This window comes from Balaenoptera borealis (assembly GCF_965194805.1).
Source record: "Balaenoptera borealis genome assembly, chromosome: 15".
Classification (NCBI taxonomy): Eukaryota; Metazoa; Chordata; class Mammalia; order Artiodactyla; family Balaenopteridae; genus Balaenoptera; species Balaenoptera borealis.
In genome coordinates, this window is record NC_138871.1 from 52,650,249 (window position 1) to 52,671,485 (window position 21,237).

At 46.0% G+C, this 21,237-nt stretch overlaps 1 long non-coding RNA gene across 3 annotated transcripts in view; it reads left to right on the forward strand.

Annotated features, from left to right (window-relative positions):
• The window catches only part of LOC309612490, a 72,545-nt gene that overhangs the window by 25,108 nt on the left and 26,200 nt on the right, over positions 1–21,237 (forward strand). For 2 of the 3 annotated variants that reach the window (XR_014235190.1, XR_014235192.1), the window contains exons 3-5: positions 150–280; positions 6,509–6,744; positions 13,029–19,334. This is a non-coding gene — a long non-coding RNA (uncharacterized lncRNA). Of the gene's footprint in view, positions 1–149; positions 281–6,508; positions 6,745–13,028; positions 19,335–21,237 lie in introns of those variants that run through there. The other variant, XR_014235191.1, reaches the window with a different exon arrangement.

Here is a 21,237-nt window from a genome sequence, read left to right on the forward strand (position 1 = left end):
TGAAAGACACTGATGGCCAACATGGATTGCCTCCTTCTCTGTATTTAGGAGCATGTCTTAACTCTAGCCCAGACCCCGACACAGCCTTGGGGCCGCAGGCTATCCAGGGCCCATCCTCACCCTTCCCTCTTGTTCCCTCCTCCCTCCAGGTTGATGCAGTCATGAGCTAGGCTCTTGTTCCAAGCCTAGCCTAGCATCTGCTGGTTTCCCAATCTCCTTCCGGGATGGCCCTGCTTGGGACCCAGCCCCACCAGTCTGACCTGCTTGCCATCCCCTTCAGGTATGTAGTCCCCATCCCATCATGTCTGTTCCAGTTCTGACACTCGGCTCATTTTTGAGGGCCCCTCTTTGGGCTTTCTAGGTCCACACCATAGGCCTCCCGGCTTTTCCAGCTCCATGTTCCAGAAACTGGGGCATGACAAGCTCCCCCTCCCACCCCCCCGCCAGTATCCCATGTACTCCTCCCTCACGCTCAGGACAAACATCGATCTGGCCACCAAGGGCGGGTAATCAGAGATGTTGAAAGGGCTCAGGATTTTGTGAGCTTGTGAAGAGATGACTCAGGCTGACCTGGTTTCTCTGAGGACCACTGGCCTGGGTTTAAGTCTGTCTTCTCCCTGCCTGTGAGGAATGGCCAAGACTGGGCCCTGAAGCAGAGGGGTCAGTTCAGAGAAAGAAGAACCCTGTTGGCTGCCAAGAAGATGAAATTCTGTAGCGGCTCATGGGTGAAGGGAAAGAAACCCATCTCTGGAAGTGGGTTCCAAACATCTACCATCTGTTCTACGTGGTCTCTGCGGTCCTCCTTTCTAGCTCGGGGATTCAGGGACTGCTCCCTCTGGCTGCCCCAGCCCACGCCTCTCGCTGGTTTATAAAGTTAGGTGCTCTTTGCCTGGGTCTTGGGGAGAGGCAGCATCAGTGGCCCAGGAATGTTGGAAGCATGGACCATGGTTCTCTAAGAACTTAACTTCCTTTCAGAAGAGAATTTGCAATGGGGGAAATTGACCCCCCCACCACCAGTTTCCAGTTCTAAGACCCCTGTTCCCCATAACAACCGGAGCTCCATGGACAGGAGAGAAAACTACTAGAAGCAGCCTCCCCTCCCCGCCCCCAGCTCTCTCTGTCCCCTTTATGTGTTTTATTTTTGTCATAGCACCTATCATGATCTTTTATTTATTTGTGTATTTGTTTACTAGGTATTGTCTTATTGTCTCTCTCCCTTTACTACCCCCTCTTCCGTTAGGCCTTGTCTTGTTCACTGCCACATGCCCAGCACCCAGCACAGCGCCTGGCCCACAGTCGAGGTGTACAGTCAGTATCTGTTGATATGAGGAGCAGTGTTTAGGATTTGGAGAGGAGACCAGGACCAGGGAGGCCATCAGTGCAGAAAGAGTTAGTGGGACATTTGGCACTGTCCTCTTCATTACTCTTCAGAGACTTTCCATGGCCAAGTGGATAAAGTCCAGATTTGTTATCCTGACGTGAAAAGCCCCAGTCCGACTTCCTAGGCTCATTTCTTGCCAGCCTCCCCTTAAGCCTCCAATGCTTCAGCCTCTCCAAATTGCTAAATGGTCCCCATATTCCCAAGTTCTTTCGCGTGTGTTCCTGTGCATGTTCCCACCAGAAATGCCTTTTGTGTACACAATTAGGAATTATCATATCTATTTTTACAATGACTGTGAGGATTGAAGGCTGTAGTATAGAACAAACTCCTAGCACGGTGCTTTGCCAAAATGAAGTCCTCGCTAAATGCTGGTTAGCATTCTTTCCCTTCCTCTCTGTCTAGGGAACCTATCAGCACAGGGGGCCAGTCCTCTGTGAAGTCTCAGGCCCAGGGAATTGAATCACCCCCAGGACTCCACAGTGCTTTGTTCTTCCCACAGTTAGAGACCTGTTAGAGGGTCTGTGTCCCCAAGCTGCCACCCAGGGCAGAGGCATCTGTGTCTCCTTTGTGCTTAACATGATGCTTGGCACACAGTAGGTGCTAAATAATGTCTGTTGAGTAATTGGAACCAAGGTGGGTCTGGAGGTGTTGGGAAGGAAGGTCAGTATCTGTGCCCTCCTGGGCTGGGAAATTTGGGGGAGGTGGGGGCCGGTGTCTCCCCCTCCATTAGGAGATGGCCTAATCAGCCATCTGGGTACACTGACCATGAAATCAGAATCTGCATCCCAGGCACTACAGCCACATCCAATTTTCCATCAATGAAATATTCAGCCGCTCCACAGCCACGGTCTGCTCTGCGCCTGAAAGGGAGGGGCTCGCGCCTGCTCAGTGCCTGTCTCCCACTCTTCCCCGGCACACACCTGCCCTCCATCCCCAGACCAGGTCCTTTGTTATCCTACCTCTGTGCCTTTACTGATGCTCTGTGCCCCAAGCGTCACCCCCCACAAATAAGGACTACCCTTCCTCCTCCTCCTCCTTCCTATCCAGCTCCAACCCACTCTTCCCCAAGGCCCACCATCTCCATGAAATCTTCATTAGAAGTGATCTTTCCCTCCCCTGGACCCCAAACACACATCTGAACAGCAAACACACACTTCACCATCCCAGCCAGGTGGGATTTGTTCTTAACTGGACGCATCCTTGTTCATATGGGATAAAGACCTTTGGCTCAAAATGATGGTTTGCTGCTGCTGTGGCTTTCCCCTCTGTAGACTGGGATTGGGGCTGGGGTAGAAAGAAGGAATGGGAATTTCCAGTGAAAACAATAGGGGACTTTCAGGGACCTCTGCCTGGCTTGGAACCCTAAAGCCTCCCCACTTTAACCAAGGACAATTCTCCAGTCTTGCCCCTACTCTAGACCAATTACTCTGCAGGGGCAGGGCAGGCGAAACTTTTTGGTTAAACGCACAGTGATCTCCAGCCACAGTGTGCTGCATCCGGGAGTACGGTGACTGCTGTTCAATGTGGTGAGTTTGGGGATGTTGTGAGATTGCCAAGTGGCACAGCGATGAGCTGAAGGCCATACATGGCAGAAGAAGGGGCATCAGTGAGGGGCCCTTGGCCAACCCTGTATGATCAGAGCAATAGTGCCTGGCTGCATGCATCTTGAAATTAGGTGTGAATAAGATGTTTGAAATCAAGTCTAGTTTTCACACACTACTCGTATGATTTTGATCTTATGGTTCCTAGGTGGCGGTGCTGGCTAGTGCATTGCCGCAGGATGGCGTGTGGAGAATGGGGATACAATTTGGATTTGGAGTCAGGGCGATGGGGCTTGAATCCGGGCTCTGCTCTTTGCTCAGCCGAGTGACCACAAGGCAGACCTTTACCTCCCCGAGTATTGGTGTAGACACGCATGTTGAGTGTGTGTGTGATGTGTTTAGCTCTATCCATACAACACTTTCATTTTTTTGAGCATTCTTTATGTGCTAAGACCCATGTTGAACATTTTCTTTTTGGTACCCTCATTTAGTCCCCACAACAACTCTGGGAGGAAGATATTATTATCCCCATCTTAGAGTTGAGCAAACAGAGAATTAAAAGAGAGGTTAAGTAACTTGCCATAAAACCCATTAACTAAAGGGTAGGTCTGGGATTCCACGTCAGGGTTCCCAAGCACTGTGAAATTTTGGGCTCCTGTAAATGGGAGTAAAAATCTCTCCATCAGTGTGTCTGAAGAGGAAACAGGATAATCTATATGAAAGAGTCTGGTAAACTGTAAAGTATTATTTTCCAAAGGAGAAGACTCAGTTCTTGACCTCGAGCACTTTATAATCCAGCTGAACTGATCAATAAGATCTGCGCGGTGCTTACTTAGATGAAACCAGGTGTCAAAATGTCCAGTGCACACCTTTGCTAAGTGATCCAACTTCTCATCATCACCAATGGGACAAACAGACATGGCGTGACTCCTGACACCATGGCATGCCACGGGAAGGACACCGCCTCACCTTCGTAGTATATTCTTGCCTCGGAATATTTAGCCTGGATCAAATCAGACAAATCTAGTTTGTGGGACATTTTTTAAGACTCTTTAAAGATGCCAATGTCATAAACAACAACAACAAAGGCAGGGAGACTGTTCTAGATTAAAGGAAACTAAAGAGACATGACAATTAAATATACTGTGTGAATCTTGATTGTATCCTGGATTTTTTTTTAAAAAGCCATAAAGGATATTTTGGGAGAATCAAAGAAATTTAAATATGTTCTATAAGCTAATATTACTGTATCAATGTTAAATTTCTTAGGTGTGGTAAGGATATTGTGCTTATAGGAGGAATTATTGGAGGAATGGTTCTTAAGTGTTTGGGATGAAGTGTCAGGATATCTGTGAATTTTAAATGCTTTTGCAAAAAGAAAGTGTATATATATACAGTATATAAATATGTATATATTTATATACATATTTATATACTTGTATAAAGATAGAAAAAAAACCCCAAATGACAATGTTAACACTTAGTAAGTCTAGATGAAAGATTTATAGGTTTTCCTGCATTATCTTTTCAAGTTTTCTCTAGGTTTGAAAATATCCCAGTAAAAATTGAGAAGTTGAGCAAATAGGTTTAATAGGGAGGGCCAGTAACTTGCCATAAAATCCATGAATTAAAGGGTAGATCTGGGACACAATGCATGTTACAATGAGGAGGTGCGATAGCTATTGAAAGAAACCTAGAGCTGAACAACTTTATCATATAACAAATATCTCCACCAAACATTTCTTTGTTGGCTCCACTTTTTACTCAGTGGAATAGCTTAAGAAGGGGCCCACAGGGTCCCAGGATCTAAGGTAGCTTCTCCACTGTTCTACAGGTGTAACTCTTCTATTTTGTTGTTCATCAGGACTGCTTTTCCTCTGGCTACTGTGTAGTCAAAATAATCCACTGCCCCAGCCTCCGGGTTCCTAGGAGACAAGGATCAACACCCTCACAGAAGCTGGGAATCCTCTGTAGCCCCATGGTTTCCATGGTGCTAACAAAGCCCATCTTTACCCACAGGAGGGACAAAATGCCGAGAAGAGGACCTGCAGCCACCTCGCCTGTGGGCCACTATCAGAGTCACCTAGGATGCTTGTTTAAAATGCCCCATACATAAAGGGCCAGGGCCTGGGAACCTTATTTTAACCAGCACCGCAGGCAACACTACAGTGCACCAAAGTTTGAGATCTGACAGTCTAGGCTAAAACCCAAACCTCTAGAGCTGGCATTCAAGGCCTGCAAAGCTTGGCTGCTCTTATTCCCCAGCATTACCTTCCCCTCCAGCCAGGCCGAAGGGTTCCCTAACCTGCCCTCCAGCCTGGGCCTTTGCGCAGACCCACGCTTCCCTGGAATCCTTCCTCTCTCCCCTCAATCCATGTGATGCCAATTCAGCTTCAAGTCCCGCCTATTCCCAGGAGCCTTCCTGATCACCCCAGCCCACGTCTCAAGGGTTGCTCTCTTTCTCTGATTTCATTCAATGTGAAATTGGTGGCACCTGATTTAATACTTTATGATACACTATCTACTACGGTTTTCACTTGCTTTGGTTGAGTTAACGTCATTCTCCTGCCAACCTGTGAGATTCTCGAGGGCAGGGATCCCATCTTTATCTCTTGCATCCTCCTCAGTTCCTAGGACAAGGTTCAAGTCCCAGGTAGGTCCTCAGAACCAGGTTGCTAATAATCGAATTGAAGGAAATTTGGGAGAAGAACGGTGTGAAAGAGAGGCTGTAGGGGAGAAAGAGGAGGGAGAAGATGGGCTCCGGCCGTAGCAGTTTTCATGCAGGGCATGGCCACTTCCGTTGAGTCTGGGATTCCAGGCTCTGTGGATGGATTTTGTTAGGGTGACCATCCCTCCCCTCCCCCATAACTATTTGCATTTGGGGCTGGGCTGCTTTGGGGGGTCTCTGCCCCTCCCGCCCCCCATAACAATTTGCATCCAGGAATTTACATAGACATGAAGGAGCTTTCTGAGAGGAGGCAGGGCCTGGCCACCTTGCCATTTTCCTCCTTTGTTGTTCAAAGTCACCTGTGGTGAACCTGGACCTGGAGGTGTGGGCAGTGGAGCCAGGTTGCAGAATAGTATGGCTGCAGCCCTGAGTAACTGGACTTCTCCCTGAGGCTCTCAGTAATAGTAGTCCTGTAGCTCCTTGGTGACCTACCCCAGATTTCTCCACCGACAGCTGCCCAGCTATGCTAGAAGCAGTTGAGACCAGCAAGTAGGGCTGTGTGGGGAGAGGGTCACCGTGGATATTTTATCGTAAATGTAAATGGGATCTCCCTTGTAGGCCCAGGAAGGGGAAACCTGCCATATTCACGCTGTTCCCAGATCCCCTTAGGCTGCTCCCTGTCTGGACCGCCCTCTCCCCTGGGTGATGCTTGGTAAACTCCCCAGGGGGACCTGGCTGGATTCCCCACGGTGGGGGAAGACTCTGCTTGAAGGCCTCTGTAAGCAGCTCCGTCTCCTGAGTGAAATGGGAACCATGACTATCTCCCAGGGCTGCGAAAGAGGAAAGCCAGATCTTATTCAGGCCAAACAAAGGGCTTGAAATTGCGTTACTTCTGTCTCCCCACATGTCTCCGATAAGGCTGGCAACCCGGAGCCCTCCATCTCGGAGCACCTGGGCCAGCGGGTCCCCCGGATGGTGCTGAGGGCATGCATCCCAGGCAGAGGGACTGCTCCGGGCCGTCTGGGATGCTTCTCAGCCTCGAGTTCCGCCTCGGACAAAGGATGTACTCAACCATAACGCCCATGGGACCAAAGGCAAGGCGGCAGGTGGAAGCAGAGCTGCAAAGATAGCAGTCGTTGGAGGAGCACGGAAAGGTCAGTGACCCTGTGAAACCGAAGCACTGTTTGGAGGTTTGGACAGGGAGAGCGGAAGCACTGAGCGGGCTCCTAATGGAAGAAAGGTGAAAAGAGAAAAATCAATGATGCGGGAAGCTTCTCCTCACATCCTTCAAACGGCTGCTGGGGGAAGAGGAGGGCGAGCAGGATCTCGGAATGTATTAGCTGTCTGATCGCGTTACCAAGGGAGTTGTGGAACCCCGGTGCCCGGCGGCCTCTCAGGAGATGGCAGATAATTACGGATGGATCTCTGGTTTGACACAGCTCCGTCTCAGGGAGCGGGATGGAATATATGACCCCTTCAAGGCCCCCTTATCTGTACCAAAGCAGGTTACCGCAAGACAAAGAGAATTCTGGCAGCTATCATATAATTAGTTGTGTTGTATGCTTCCTTTAGCTTTTAAGAAAATCTCCCAACGAAAGTCCTAAGCGCTCAAGACCACAATGAATTTGGGGAGTTCACTACCCATCCCCAGCTGTCTTTTATTTAAGTAATAAAAGCTCCAAGCCCCTGAAATCTTGATGACAGTGGCTTGATGGGTAACAAGAGCAGGATCTTCAGCTTTCATTAGAAACGTCTGTGTTTCTCTTTGGTTAAGGGAGAGCGGAGTATGTTGGAATATTAATGCAGAGTATTTAGATGAGGCTCTTAATTTGAAAAGAATGTGAGAATTAATGCTTGAGTTTAATCGGAGCCTGAATCATCACAGATAGATTTTTACCCTCTTCTCTTCTCCTTAATCAATTTCACCCTAATTAATTCTTCTGTGGCTAAGTCTTGTTGCATTAGATAGTCTGCTGATTATTTCCACAATCAAGAGACTGTATATTCATGCATTTTTAATAAGGGACGACTGCATCCTTTCTCATAAGTGATCCTGCTGGTTGGCAGTTGCAGCAGCTAAAATAATTATAGAGCAGATTACTTACTTTTAAAGCATTGTTTGCTGTCATATTCATGCTAGGTGACAATTTGGAAGAGCTCCTAAGGCTGCTGTAATCTGGCAGAGGAGCTGGGTATTTAAGTGGCAATTTTCAATGTCAAGTGCTGTTTATTCATAGGTCAATGCCTTTTTAAAAAAAAAATAAACACAGGGGTAATTTGGTCCTGCTGGCTGATGAAGCCATGTGCTACAGGCTTGCAGGCCGTTCTAATTCTATGCTTAGTTGAAAAACTTGACTCTTAGAAGGACCTGCTTCTGAAGGCTGCGGGTCACCTTCTGCCTTCAACCACGACTGGTCCAAACGTGGTTGTTCATGTCTGATTATGACTTGTGTGATGGGGTGCTCTCATATCCGACTCTGCAATCTAGAAGGCTTGAAGCAGGGGACACAGTAATTTCAAAGCCTCAGCTGTTTTCTGTTTAACAAGAGGACAGAAGGAAATCCACCTAAGGGAATAGACTGCTTTTTATTTTGGGAAAAACACTGGGCTTTTTGATTATGCAGAGGGAAGGTTGGCATTATTCCGGCATGGACAGGTTGAGACAAGAGGAAAGCAATGGTTATGCATACCAATACAGAAGGCTCTCTTTCTAGTGGGCAGACAGAGCCACCACTCATGGCAGAATTTCACATGGTGGAGGAGAGGCTTTCCTCTTCTCTCTTGGGGAAAACAGAGTTGGGGCCTGAACTCCAGGCAGGGGAGATCTGCCCAATGACCCTCCTGCCTGTGAGAGTTGAGTTAGCTCTGCAGTCTGATGGTGGCCTGAAGGCAGTGTGGGGCTGGGGGAGGCATGCAGGGCACCCCAGGCCATGGGTCAGTGGACTCTAGGAGAGCCTATAGGCAAGCTCCGACTTAATTGTTTTCCTTCTGTAATTTTAACTCTCTTTTGTCAACCCCAAGCCTTCAGCGGTTTTCTTAACCTTACAGCCTTAAAAAAAAAAACAAGAGAAGAGCCCGTATCCACATTTGGAACAAAGGTGGGGCAGGAGAACGTGATTTTCCTTTTGACCCCCTACTCTAAAGCCTGTTCAAGGAGGCATGGTGGTCCTGGAGCCCACATGAGGGGCCACAGATTGGCCTCAGGGAAGGAGGAGACTCATGGGATCCAGGGGACGATAGAGGCTCGGGCTGAGGCCTTGCTCAGGTGGGCAGGTGCAGAAGTGGAAAGAGACAGACTTCCTTCCCCATATGCTGGAGAGAGAGACCTTCAGAAGGAGAAAGTACGGCTTGCAAATTACACAGCACGGGTTGTTGGCTAGCGGCCATCTGGGTTGCCCTTAATATACACTGCAGTTGGCCAGAGTCTCAGAGGTTGTCCTGCCCTCCCTGCTCTCCACACCAGCTGTTCAGGGAAATTGCCAAACTGTAGCAGCCTCTAGCTCATTTCCCAGGAACGCCACCGCCAGCTGCTCTGCGGAGCTCAGAGCCAGCAATTAGAGGCACCATTGAACCTTAGGTCATAACTCCCACCCCTACTGCAGATGAGGACACTGACCAATTCTGGGGCCATTACTATCTGCAGTGAAATGATCAAAGGAGGTGAGCTGGCCCCCCAACTCCAGCTCCCACTTCACTGGTAGGGAACCTGGGCTCAGTGAGGTAACATGACTTGTTCAAGGTCACTCTATTGATCAGCGACAGGTTTTTGACTTGGGTCCTAGGTCCTCCAACTCCTAATTCAACACTCTTTCTGGATAGCCCATCACTCAGGTGGATTTCTTTTTTTTTTTTTTTTTTAAGAGTTTTTTGATGTGGACCATTTTTTTTTTTAAGTCTTTATTGAATTTGTTACAATATTGCTTCTGTTTTCTGTTTTGTTTTTTTGGCCGCAAGGCATGTGGGATCTTAGCTCCCCGACCAGGGATCGAACCTGCACCCCGTGCATTGAAAGGTGGAGTCTTAACTGCTGGACCATCAGGGAAGTGCCCCTCAGCTGAATTTCTTTTTCGCTGGAGAAAAAGGGGCTGGCTCAGGACATCCAGCCAGCTTGCCCTTTATTTACCAGATCGCCAAACACTTGCTCAGGTCTTGTCCTTCCAATCTCCTACGCTCCTTCAGGAGTCTTAAGGACACCTCCTTTGATCATTTCACTACAGATAGTACCAGAATTTTTCAGTTTTCTCATCTGTAATATGGAGATAATAGTAGGAGAGGTGATTATTAATTGAGTTAATTCCATGTAAAGAACTCAGAACAGTGTGCGGCACATAATAAGTGCTCAAAACAGGGTGTATGTGAACTCAACTCATTTTCATTATGTATGAAAGGCTGTGCCCAAAGGAGGCTGCAATCCAATAAGAGTCAAATTTGAGTGGGGAAGGCACTCTGATCCCCAGCATTCATCCGTCAGTCGGTGGTCCCAGAAGCTAGGAAAGGAACAGCAGTACGCTAATAGTTCCCAGTCACCTGCTCTGGTCAAACCAAACCACAGTGTGAAGCCCAGCCCTGAGGCTGTGGGGTGCAGGAGGGGAGAGTGAGAGCAGTGGGTGATGCACTTACACTTTCATATCAAGCCTCCTTGGGTGCTGGCCTCACTTACCAGGTTTAGTTCTGCAACTTCTGTCCTGCGTTTCATAACTGGGGAGCCTCACTCAAGGTGTAGGACCCCAGAAAGGTAAAGGTGTAGTATGGGAGTGGAAGAGGGCAGAGGACCTCCGTTTCCTCAGAGCAGTAGGAACCTCCCAGGCTACATGTAGGGAACTCATTTTGTTTATTTTTTCCTTTATTCTTTGTTCCCCCTTCTCTCCTTTCCTTCATTTTCTGCCTTCCTCTAACGTCAAGTCCCTCACTCCTTGCATCCCAACCCCAGAGCTTATCACAGAAGATAAATCAGGCTGAAGGGAGGGGGCAGTTGCGGGGACCATTTCAAGGAAGTGGTTTGACCCCCTCACCAAGGTAAGTAAATCCTTCAGAATTAGCTTGTAAAGTGGACTGGAGAGGAAGGAGATCTTCCAGGGAAGCCTGTAGCCCCAGGGCTGTTGGCTGAGCTCTAGGGCCCCTGGAGACAGATCCAACTCTGTCCTGAGAGCTAGGCTGGCTTTTAGCCCAAGCTGCCTGGTGGTGCTGGAGCACCTGTGAGGCGGGTCTCAACTCTGACCTTTGCTCTAAGCTCCCTCAGGCCAGGGACTGGGTCGTAGGTGCTTTTCTTTTCTTTCATTTTCATTTTTATTTTATTTTGGAGTATAGTTGATTAACAACGTTGTGTTAGTTTCAGGTGTACAGCAGAGTGATTTGGTTATACATATACATGTATCTATTCTTTTTCAGACTCTTTTCCCATTTAAGTTATTACAGAATATTGAGCAGAGTTCCCTGTGCTATACAGTAGGTCCTTGTTGGTTATCTGTTTTAAATGTAGCAGTGTGTACATCATAGGTGCTTTTTTTTATGTTTTGTTTTTAGAATCAAATATTTTCTTCATTTTAAACTAGGTTTGTTACTTTTATATATATATATATATATTTATTTATTTGGTTTCACTGGGTCTTAGTTGCGGCATGCGGGCTCATTAGTTGTGGCATGAGAACTCTTAGTTGTGGCATGCATGTGGGATCTAGTTCCCTGACCAGGGATGGACTCTGGGGCCCCTGCATTGGGAGCGCAGAGCCTTAACCATGGTGCCACCAGGGAAGTCCCATCATAGGTGCTTTTAAAGCACAGGATTGGGAGTCCAAAGATCCAGCTTGGCCTGGGGCTGGTCTACATTTGGGCTGTGTGAACTGGGGTGAGCCTTTAACCTCTTTGAACTTCAGCTGTCCTCATTTGTAAAATGGGGAAAATACCTACCTCCTGGGTCTGGCTGAGATAATGTACAGTAGTGTTCTGTGAACCGTGAAGTTCAATACTAAGGGTAGTTATGAATACTTTTACTGATTTAAAAAAAAATCATCATTATCATTTCCAGCTCCTCTTGAGGGTCTTCATACAGTGTAGGTGCTCAATAAGTAACTAATCGTGATACTGTGATTTATAATAAGAAATATATATTTCTTCTTCTTCCTTTTCTGGTCTAAGATCTCCTTAAAAACCTTGAAATTTCCTAAGTGATTAGAATGATAAAGGTGCATTTTGTTATTCATAACAAGCCTCTTTCAACCACTTTTGAGTTTATGTTAATGTGGTGACTTTTAGAAAGCCCATAGGTAACCTAATGATGGGGGCTGTTTGCCAGGGGAACCAATGTGATTAGAGGGTTGCAACTCTTAGCTCTCCCTCCACCTCTGGGGGAGACTGAATTCAATCACCAATGATCAATAATTTAATCAATCGTGCCTCTGTAATGAAAACTCCTTAAGACCCAAAAGGACAGGGTCCAGAGACCATTCAGGTTGGTGAACATGTGGAGATTCGAGAGAGTGGCCCCCCCAGAGAGCAGGGAGGCTCCGTACCCTTTCCCATGTATCTTGCCCTGTGTACCTCTTCCATCTGTCTGTTCCTGAGTTATATCCTTTTATAATAAACCAGTGATCTAGTAAGTAAAATGTTTTCCTGAGTTCTGTGAACCTCTCTAGCAAATGAATCAAGCTTGAGGAAGGGGTTGTGGGAATCTCTGATCTATATAGCTGGTCATTCAGAAGCACAGTGACAACCTGGACTTGCAACTGGTATCTGAAAAAGGGATGGGGGACAATCCTGTGGGACTGAGCCTTTAACCTGTGGGATCTGATACTATCTCCAGGTAAATAGTGTCAGAATTCAATTAAATTGAAGGATACCCTGCTGGTGTCACAGAATTGGCTTTTTAAAATCTTTTATATAAATATGTATATGTATATATATATGTATACATTTTTTGAAGCATAGTTGATTTACAATGTTGTGTTAGTTTCAGGTATACAGCACAGTGATTCAGTTTTATACATATGTCTGTGTGTGTATATATATATTACATATATATAATATATATATAAAATATTCTTTTTCAGATTCTTTTCCCTTATAGGAGTATAGTTAATTGTGCTATGCAGTAGGTCATTGTTGGTTATCTATTTAATATCTAGTAGTGTGTATATGTTAATCCCAAACTCCTAATTTATCCCTCCCCTGCAAACCCGGATAGTTTGATGGGCGGAAAACCCACACACCTGGTGTCAGAAGTGTAACAGTGTTGTAGTGGAGTATTGAGAGTATAAGAGACATGCAGGAGGAGTGCGTGTTTTATTTTACACTGACGATGTCAGCTTTTTCTGCATGAAGCTTGCATTGGTCAGCTTAGACTAAATTATTCTGTGTAACAAGCAGTCTCAATCACAAAGGGTTATTTCTCGCTCATATTACTTGTTCATTATTCAACTCTGTTCCATGTCTTCATTCTTAGACTCGGGCTATAGAGGCAGAACCTGTCTGGGGCATGTTTATCTTCTGGGAGAGGAAAAGAACAATGAGGAACCACTCAATGGCTCTCAAAGCTTTATGATGTACATCACTTCCATTGGGAAATGAAGTCACATTCAACGCTGACATCAGTGGGGCAGGAGGTATACTCTTCCTATAAGGAAGAGCACCAGGACGGGGCAGTGTAGGAGGGGGTAGCAAATAGTTTTAAACAAACAGTAATCTACCCACATAGCATTTTCATATTTTGAATATACTATGGCTGTAAATATACTCATGTTTATGTAATAATAAACTAAGTATTACAGATTTTGCTGTACATTAAATCCATATGACTCTTGTCTGTCCACCTACATTTTGCCTAACCTTCAATGCCCACATCAAGTCTCACCTCCTCCATGCAGCCTTCTTTACTGATCACAGCAGTTATTGCCTCTACAATTCATTCTGCTACTCTTGCCAGCCTTTATTGGCTGCTGTTCTATATGTGTCTTATTTCCCTTAGTAGACAGGGAGTCTTGAGAACAGAGACTCCATTGTATAATCCACTGGGGATCTCAATCTCTTCGTGGAAAGTACTCAGTACAATCTTATGGAGACAAGTTAAATACTTTAGTATGGAATTTTATTTTTAGGGAGTAGTCCTCCATGCTAATGTGACACAATTCCCATTTTGACAGATGGAAAAACTGAGACTTCAAGAAGTTTAGGGCACGGTCACAATCAGGACTGGCCTCCCAGACTCCTGAGACCACCCCAGCACTCTTATCCCCCAAGCTGCCTCTCACTGCTCCATGGTGTGCATGTCTAAAACATGTTTAATCTTTATGAATCATTTCTGAGACCCATGTTCAGGTCTGTCTGTGATCTGTATCACTGAGGTAAGATAAATGGCATCCACTGGAAGGTCAGCTGCTGAGTATATTGGGTTAAAGGAGCTAAGGAAGTAAATCACTTGGTAAGTGAACTTCGAAAGGCTAAGATGTTAAACTCCAAGCCAACCAAGATTTAATTTATTTGTTCCTGAGGTCAATGCCATTTTTATTGCATGCTAATAAAAGCCTGAGCTCTGTTGCCAAGATTCAAAAGAAATCCTAGTTGTCATTTTTCCCTCCATCGGTAATAAAATGGAGACTGTCAAATTCAGGAAGCCTAGAAGAAAAGGAATAGCGGAGAAAACGCAGAGCATTTCTCCCCTCCCCTGGTCTGTCACCTCTGTATTCAGGACGGATGGAGTCATGCCATCTTCCTCATCTGGGTTGTGGTGCTCTAGGAACAGAGATCCCTTCCTGGGGCCAGCATCCCCCTTTGGATAGCCAGTTACTTTGGGCCAGAAGGTGGACAACTCGGGGCTTCTGCAGATGTCAAGCTCAGTAGAGGAGCCCCCTCCCCCCAATCTAGAACCCTTGATTCCCTATCTTTGCTCATCCCAGACTTCTCATGCCCATTCTCTTTAACTAGCAAAGCCACTGCCAACTCCACAAGTGCCCAGTTCACTTAGACTCTAAGCCATTCAAAATGCTTCTTCTCCCCCTGGAATTCGCTCTTCAGTTCTCAGAGTCATGCCATATTCCATGCTTGCTTCAACATCTAATGTGAAGACTACCTGTTCCAGGAAGGATGCCAGGCTTGGATTCATCTGGATGCCATCATTCCAGGGTACCACCCCACTTTAGGACAGTTACACAGAGCTACGTCCATGGGATCTGCTTGACATCAGCATGGCACAGGGGAAAGCACACCAGTCGGAGGAGTCAGGAGACTAGGGATCTAGTCTTTTTTTTAAATTAATTAATTAATTAATTAATTTATTTATTTTTGCCTGCATCGGGTCTTCGTTGCTGAGAACGGGCTTTCTCTAGTTGCGGCGAACGGGGGCTACTCTTTGTTGCGGTGCACAGGCTTCTCATTGTTGTGGCTTCTCTTATTGCAGAGCACAGACTCTAGGCATGCAGGCTTCAGTAGTTGTGGCATGCAGGCTCAGTAGTTTTGGTTCGCGGGCTCTAGAGTGCAGGCTCAGTAGTTGTGGTGCACGGGCTTAGTTGCTCTGCAGCATGTGGGATCTTCCTGGACCAGGGCTCAAACCCGTGTCCCCTGCATTGGCAGGCAGATTCTTAACCACTGTGCCACCAGGGAAGTCCTAGGGATCTAGTCTTACTCTTACAGTTGCTGGATGTGTAGCTTTAGGCAAGTCACTTGATGTCTCTGGGCTGTTTTCCTTATCTACAAATATAAGAGTGCCTACCTTACTGACCTCTTCCAGTGGTTTGTAAGAATCAAGAGCAATGACATGTTCCTTCATTTAACAAATTCTTAATGAGCGAGTGTTCTCTGCTAGATCCTAGGGATACAGCCGTGGATAAGAGGAGCTCAGTTCCCATTTTCTTTTAGCTTACGCTTCAGTAGGGGACATAGGGAATCAAATCATCATTGAAACAACCACGTGTCTTTGTTATCTATTGCTGTGTAACAAATCACCTCAAAATTCTGTGGCTTAAAACAACAATCATTTTATTATTCCCTGTCTCAGCTAGGTGGTTCTTGCTCAGGGTTTCTCATGCAGTGTCAGCCAGATGTTGGCTGGAGCTAGAGCTAGAATCATCTCAAAGGTTCCCTCGCTCACATGTGTGGCCATTCATACCTGCCCTGTTGGCTGGGATCCCAGATGGACCTGTTGGCTGAAACACCTACATGTCATCTTTTCATGTGGCCTGGGCTTCCTCACAGCATGGCAACTGGTTCCCAAACAAGAGAGCAAGGCAGAAGGGCATGGCATTTTTATGACAAACTTGAAAGTCATTTGGCTTCACTTGTGACATGGTCTCCTGGTCAAGGCAGTCACAAAGGCTCGTCTAGGTTCAAGGGAAGGGACACAGATCCCACCTCAATGAGAGGAATGGCAACATCATGTCATAAGAAGAGCATGTAGGATGGGATGTATTGTGGCAACCATTTTTGTTGGGTTTTTTTGGCCGCGCTGCGTGGCCTGCGGGATCTTAGTTCCCTGACGAGGGATTGAACCCGTGCCCCCTGCAGTGAAAGTATGAAGTCTTAACCACTGGACTGCCAGGGAAGTCCCATGGCAGCCATTTCTGGAAAGTACAACTTGTTTCATTACGATAACATGTGAATGCTTGGATGAGTGCCAGGCAAATAGGAAATGGTCAGCCAGTGTTAACTGTTTGCTCTTAGATGCTTTGAAGGAAAATCATGTGATTTCTGATGATTCCTAGAAAGGCCAAAACATTGTGCAAATGTGAGGGATTGGGTTTTTTATTCTGTATTCCATGGTACTTTTTTTTTTTTTTAAGCCATTTTAACTTTAAGTTTCTCAAGAGCAGAGACCACACCTTCTCACCTTTTCTGGATTATTTCACTCTTTCGATTCATTACCAGAAAATATCAGCTCCCTCATTGATTGTATAGGTGAGATATAAAGGAGATGTTAAGAAGTGGGGAATAAGATTGGCCTGTGAGAATGAAACTAGAAAATCAACACATAATGGATGCAGTCATGTGTGTGTGTCTGTTTTATGTATTTAGTTATTTTATATATATATATAAGTATATACATATTGCTGTAACATATTGCTGTGTAGCAAACCACCCCAAACCCAATGGCATAGAAGAATGGTCATTTGATTGTTCAGGATTCTGAGGCAGGAATTTAGGCACGGCTCAGCTGGAACACTCATCTTTGCTTCCCCTAGGGTCAGCCGTGGAGTCTTAAGAATCAAGACGGCCTTACTCACATATCTGGGTTCTGGCTATCTACTGAGGCGTCTTGGTTCTTTCCTGTGTGGCTTCTTATCTTCCACACTCTCTCCATGTGACCTCTCCAACAGGTTAGCCCAGATTTCTTTCCATGAAAACTAGTTTCCTAGAAGTCAAAAATGGAAGCTGCAAGGACTGTTAAGGCCCGGAAGTCCCAGAATGTCCTTTCTACCCTAGGACCAGCCCAGATTCAAGGGGAAGGGAAACAGACTCCATGTGGGATGGGTGGGATTGTTGCAGCCATCTTTGGAAATGATCTACACAACATATAACAACAGTGGACATCTGGACGCCCACCATGGGCCAGGTGCTGTTTTAACAGCTTCATGTGCATTAACTCATTCCATCTTCACAACAACTCCATTAAGTAGGGTCCGTCAGTAGCCCCATTATGCAGATGGGTAAACTGAGGCAGAGAGTTTCAATAACTTGCCTGCTACAGATCGTATGCCCAGAGCCCATGCCCTATGGGCCATTCCTGTGCTCTACTGCTGTTCCTTAAAGAGCTAACAAGGTTCACAGGCTGCACCAGAATAGTCAAAATAATATGAATAACAGCAGTTAAACTAACCATCTCTTGAATGGCTAATATCAAGCACAAGGGGCTTTACATAGCTTGGTTACCTCACTGAATCCTCATTTCCATGCCAGAGCCCTGCAAGCTAGCTCTTATTCTCCTTATTTTGTAGATGAGGAAACAGACACAGAGAGGTGAAATCATTTGGATAATTTGCCCAAGCACGATTTAACAGTAGCCAACTAAGTTGCATTAACCAACCTGGGGACATGTGTGGATAGCAGGGGCAAGGGGGCAGACTCCTCAGCACTGCCTGTGGGGCGCAGCCTCAATCCACAGACATCCTGGCCCCGGGCACGGAGAGGCCCGGGCTGGCAAGGGGCCGTCGCAACCTTCTGCCAGTCACTACCTGGAGTCCCTTCCTCCCTTGCTGTGGCTCCTTGCTCACCACACGGCCTTCTGCCTGTAACTCACCTCCCTGCACCGGGTGCCTGGTGAGAAAAGGGACGCAGGCCCGTAGAGGCAGGGGTCCCAGTCTGCTGGGCAGTTTACTCAGGACTCCCGCCCTTGCTGTTCGCTTTGCCTGGAATACCTCTGATCGTGGCTCTGAGGAGGTGGCCTTACCTTAGCTAAGTGGGCCCCCTTCCTCATATTCCCCACACCTAACCCTGGTGCTTAACATGCTCTATTAATCATTTATAGATTAAAAATATCAACAGACTATTTTTTACAGCAGTTTTGGGTTCATAGCAAAATGGAGCTGAAGGTATGGAACGTTCCCACATAAGCCCTCCCCTCCGCACCTCCCCCATGCCCCAGTGTGACACCTTTGTTTCCTCATTATTGACCAAAGGTCATAGTTTACATGAGGCTTCACTCTTTTTGTTGTACATTTTATGGGTTTTGACAAATTTGTAATGGCCTATATCCGACATTATAGTATCATACAGAGTAGTTTTATTGCCCTAAAAATCCTCTGTGCTCTGCCTATTTATCCCTGCTTCCCCCAAACTCCTGGCAACCTTTGATCTTTTTAACATAGCTATAGTTTTACCTTTTCCAGAATGTCATGTGGTTAGAATCTTACGGTGTGTGGCCTTTTCAGATGGGCCTCTTTCACTTAGTAATATGCATTTAAGGTTCCTCCACGTCTTTGCATGACTTATTAGCTCACTTCTTTTTTATGGCTGAATAATATTCCATTGTCTGGATGTACCACAGTTTATTTATTCATTCACCTTCTGAAGAACATCTTGGTTGCTTCCAAATTTGGGCAATTATGAATAAAGCTTCTATAAACATTTGTGTGCAGGTTTTTGTGTGGACATAAGTTTTCAGCTCCTCTGGGTAAATATCAAGAAGCTTGACTGCTGGATCGTGCAGTAAGAGCATGTTTAGATTTGTAACAAACTGTCAAACTGTCTTCCAGAGTGTCTGTACCATTATATAATCCCACCAGCAATGAATGTGAGTGTCTGTTGCTCCGCAGCCTCACCAGTGTGTAGTGTTGTCATTGTTTTAGATTTTGGCCATTCTTAATAGGTGTCTACGTAGAGGTATCTCACTGCTGTTTTAACTCACAATGACACACGATGTTGGGCATCTTTTCACATGCTTATGTGCCAACTGTATTTTCTGTGGTGAGGTGTCTATTTGTTCAGATCTTTCCCCCAGTTTTTAATCAAGTTGTTTGTTTTCTTATTGTTGAATTTTAAGAGTTCTTTGTGAACATTTTGGTTAACATTCCTTTTCAGATATATCTTTTGTAAATATTTTCTCCCAGTCTGTGGCTTATTTTCTGATTCTCTTGATAGATGTTTATTTTTTTCTCCCCAAATAAAATGTATGTTCTATGAGATTAGAGGCTTTTATTTATAGCTGCCTAGCACATAGTAGGTATTCATTAAATATTAGGAAGAAGGTAAGAAAGAGAGAAAGAGAGGAGAGAAAGAAAGAAAGAAAGAAAGAAAGAAAGAAAGAAAGAAAGAAAGAAAGAAAAAGAAAGAGAGAAAGAAAGAAAGAAAAAAGGAAGAAAGGAAGAAAAGAAAGAAAGGAGGAAAGAATTAGCATTCTGGTCTATATATCAGTGTTTTATTACTCTGGTTGATGTTAGTCTATCCCTAAAAGACAATCCACCCTCAGCCTGTTGACAACATCAAGTTTTGGAGCCTGATGAGGGATAGCCTCAGACTCTGGAAAAGTCATCAAGGGATGCTATGGCCTTGGGAACCCTCTTGGGAACCAGCTGGCCTCTTCCCTTGGCACCACCCTCTCTCTTGCTACACATTTTCTTTCTAACATCAGCAGATTGTATTTCTTATGGGTGATTATGGGTCTTCAAAACGGAGACCCTCTCCTGACTATATCGCCTTCTACAAAGGAGTGTGTAGTCATGTCCAGTTTTGCCAGTCCTGTGTCAAAGAGTTCCTAAGGCACTGCCCCAAAGGGACCACTAGCCATTGGCACTGTTGTGGGCCGTTTGCATGTAGTTCACTTGGCATTGGCTGCTTTACTCTCCCCAGTTTCTGCCCTTTCCCTCCTGCAGCCTCTAGACTCTGCTGGGCTGTGAGAGTTGACCTGGACCTGGAATTTGTTTTGCTGTATCACCTTCCCCAAAATAGGTGTCAAGTTATTATGTGTTAATCCCCTAGGGACCCCTGCTGTCTCTGGAGTTGGGAAAAGGGTAGATGGGAAGAGATGGGAGTGGTGGTAACATTCTTTTATTTATTTATTTATTTATTTATTTATTTATTTATTTATTTATTTATTTATTTATGGCTGTGTTAGGTCTTCATTTCTGTGCGAGGGCTTTCTCTAGTTGTGGCAAGCGGGGGCCACTCTTCATCGCGGTGCGTGGGCCTCTCACTATCGCGGCCTCTCTTGTTGCGGAGCACAGGCTCCAGACGCGCAGGCTCAGTAGTTGTGGCTCACGGGCCCAGCTGCTCCGTGGCATGTGGGATCTTCCCAGACCAGGGCTCGAACCCGTGTCCCCTGCATTGGCAGGCAGACTCTCAACCACTGCGCCACCAGGGAAGCCCAACATTCTTGATAATACTAATTTTTTGAGCACTTACCCTGTGCTGGCCCCATGCTAAGAACATAATACATGTTATCTCATTTAATCATCAAAAACTCAATAGGACAGGCATATTATTACTATTATCATCCCCATCTTACAGGTAACCAAACTGAGTCATAGAGAGGGTAAGTACATTTGCCAAGGTCAGACAGCAAACAAATGGCAGGGCCAGAATTTAAGCTCAGGACCCGTGCCATCATTTGACCACCACAGTATAGCCCTCTGTCTCCCTGCCTGCTACAAAAAGTAATATTTCTCTTCCTCACAACTCTGCAGAGGACACAAAATTAGCCTTTAGTACCTGTGATTCCAGCTGCCTGCCTGAACCCTGGAGTCTTCCCCAAGGGTACCCCCCTCATGGAATCCTCTCCAGGCTCTGGTGCTTCCCACGGAGCCTCCCTCCACCCCCAGAGGAAACCTGCAGCTTCAAGGCAACGGTGTCCCCATCTCACCCTTCAGTCCTCCTGGAGCTCTTATTAGCAGTACCTTCTCAAAAGCCATTCAAGGAGACCTTGTGGGTTCCAAAATAGAGTATTTAAATGGTTTATCGCCTCATAAACAGCACTCCGCAAGGACGCTGCAGGCCCATGTTGACTGAAATGCTCAGTTCCTGTATTTTCGGGTTCGGATTTACCTTTCCTGGCTGTGAGTACTTCTTTATTCCAGACAGGCTGACCTTTGTCAGGGGGAGGTTGATGTGCTGGGCTGGCAGACTGCCCCTCCTGCCTTTCTGGGTCTGTGTGATGAGGAGCCAGAGGGATGTTGTTCCTCTCTCCTTCAGTCTGAGTGAGCAGGGTTTATCCAAGGGATAAAAGGCTTGTT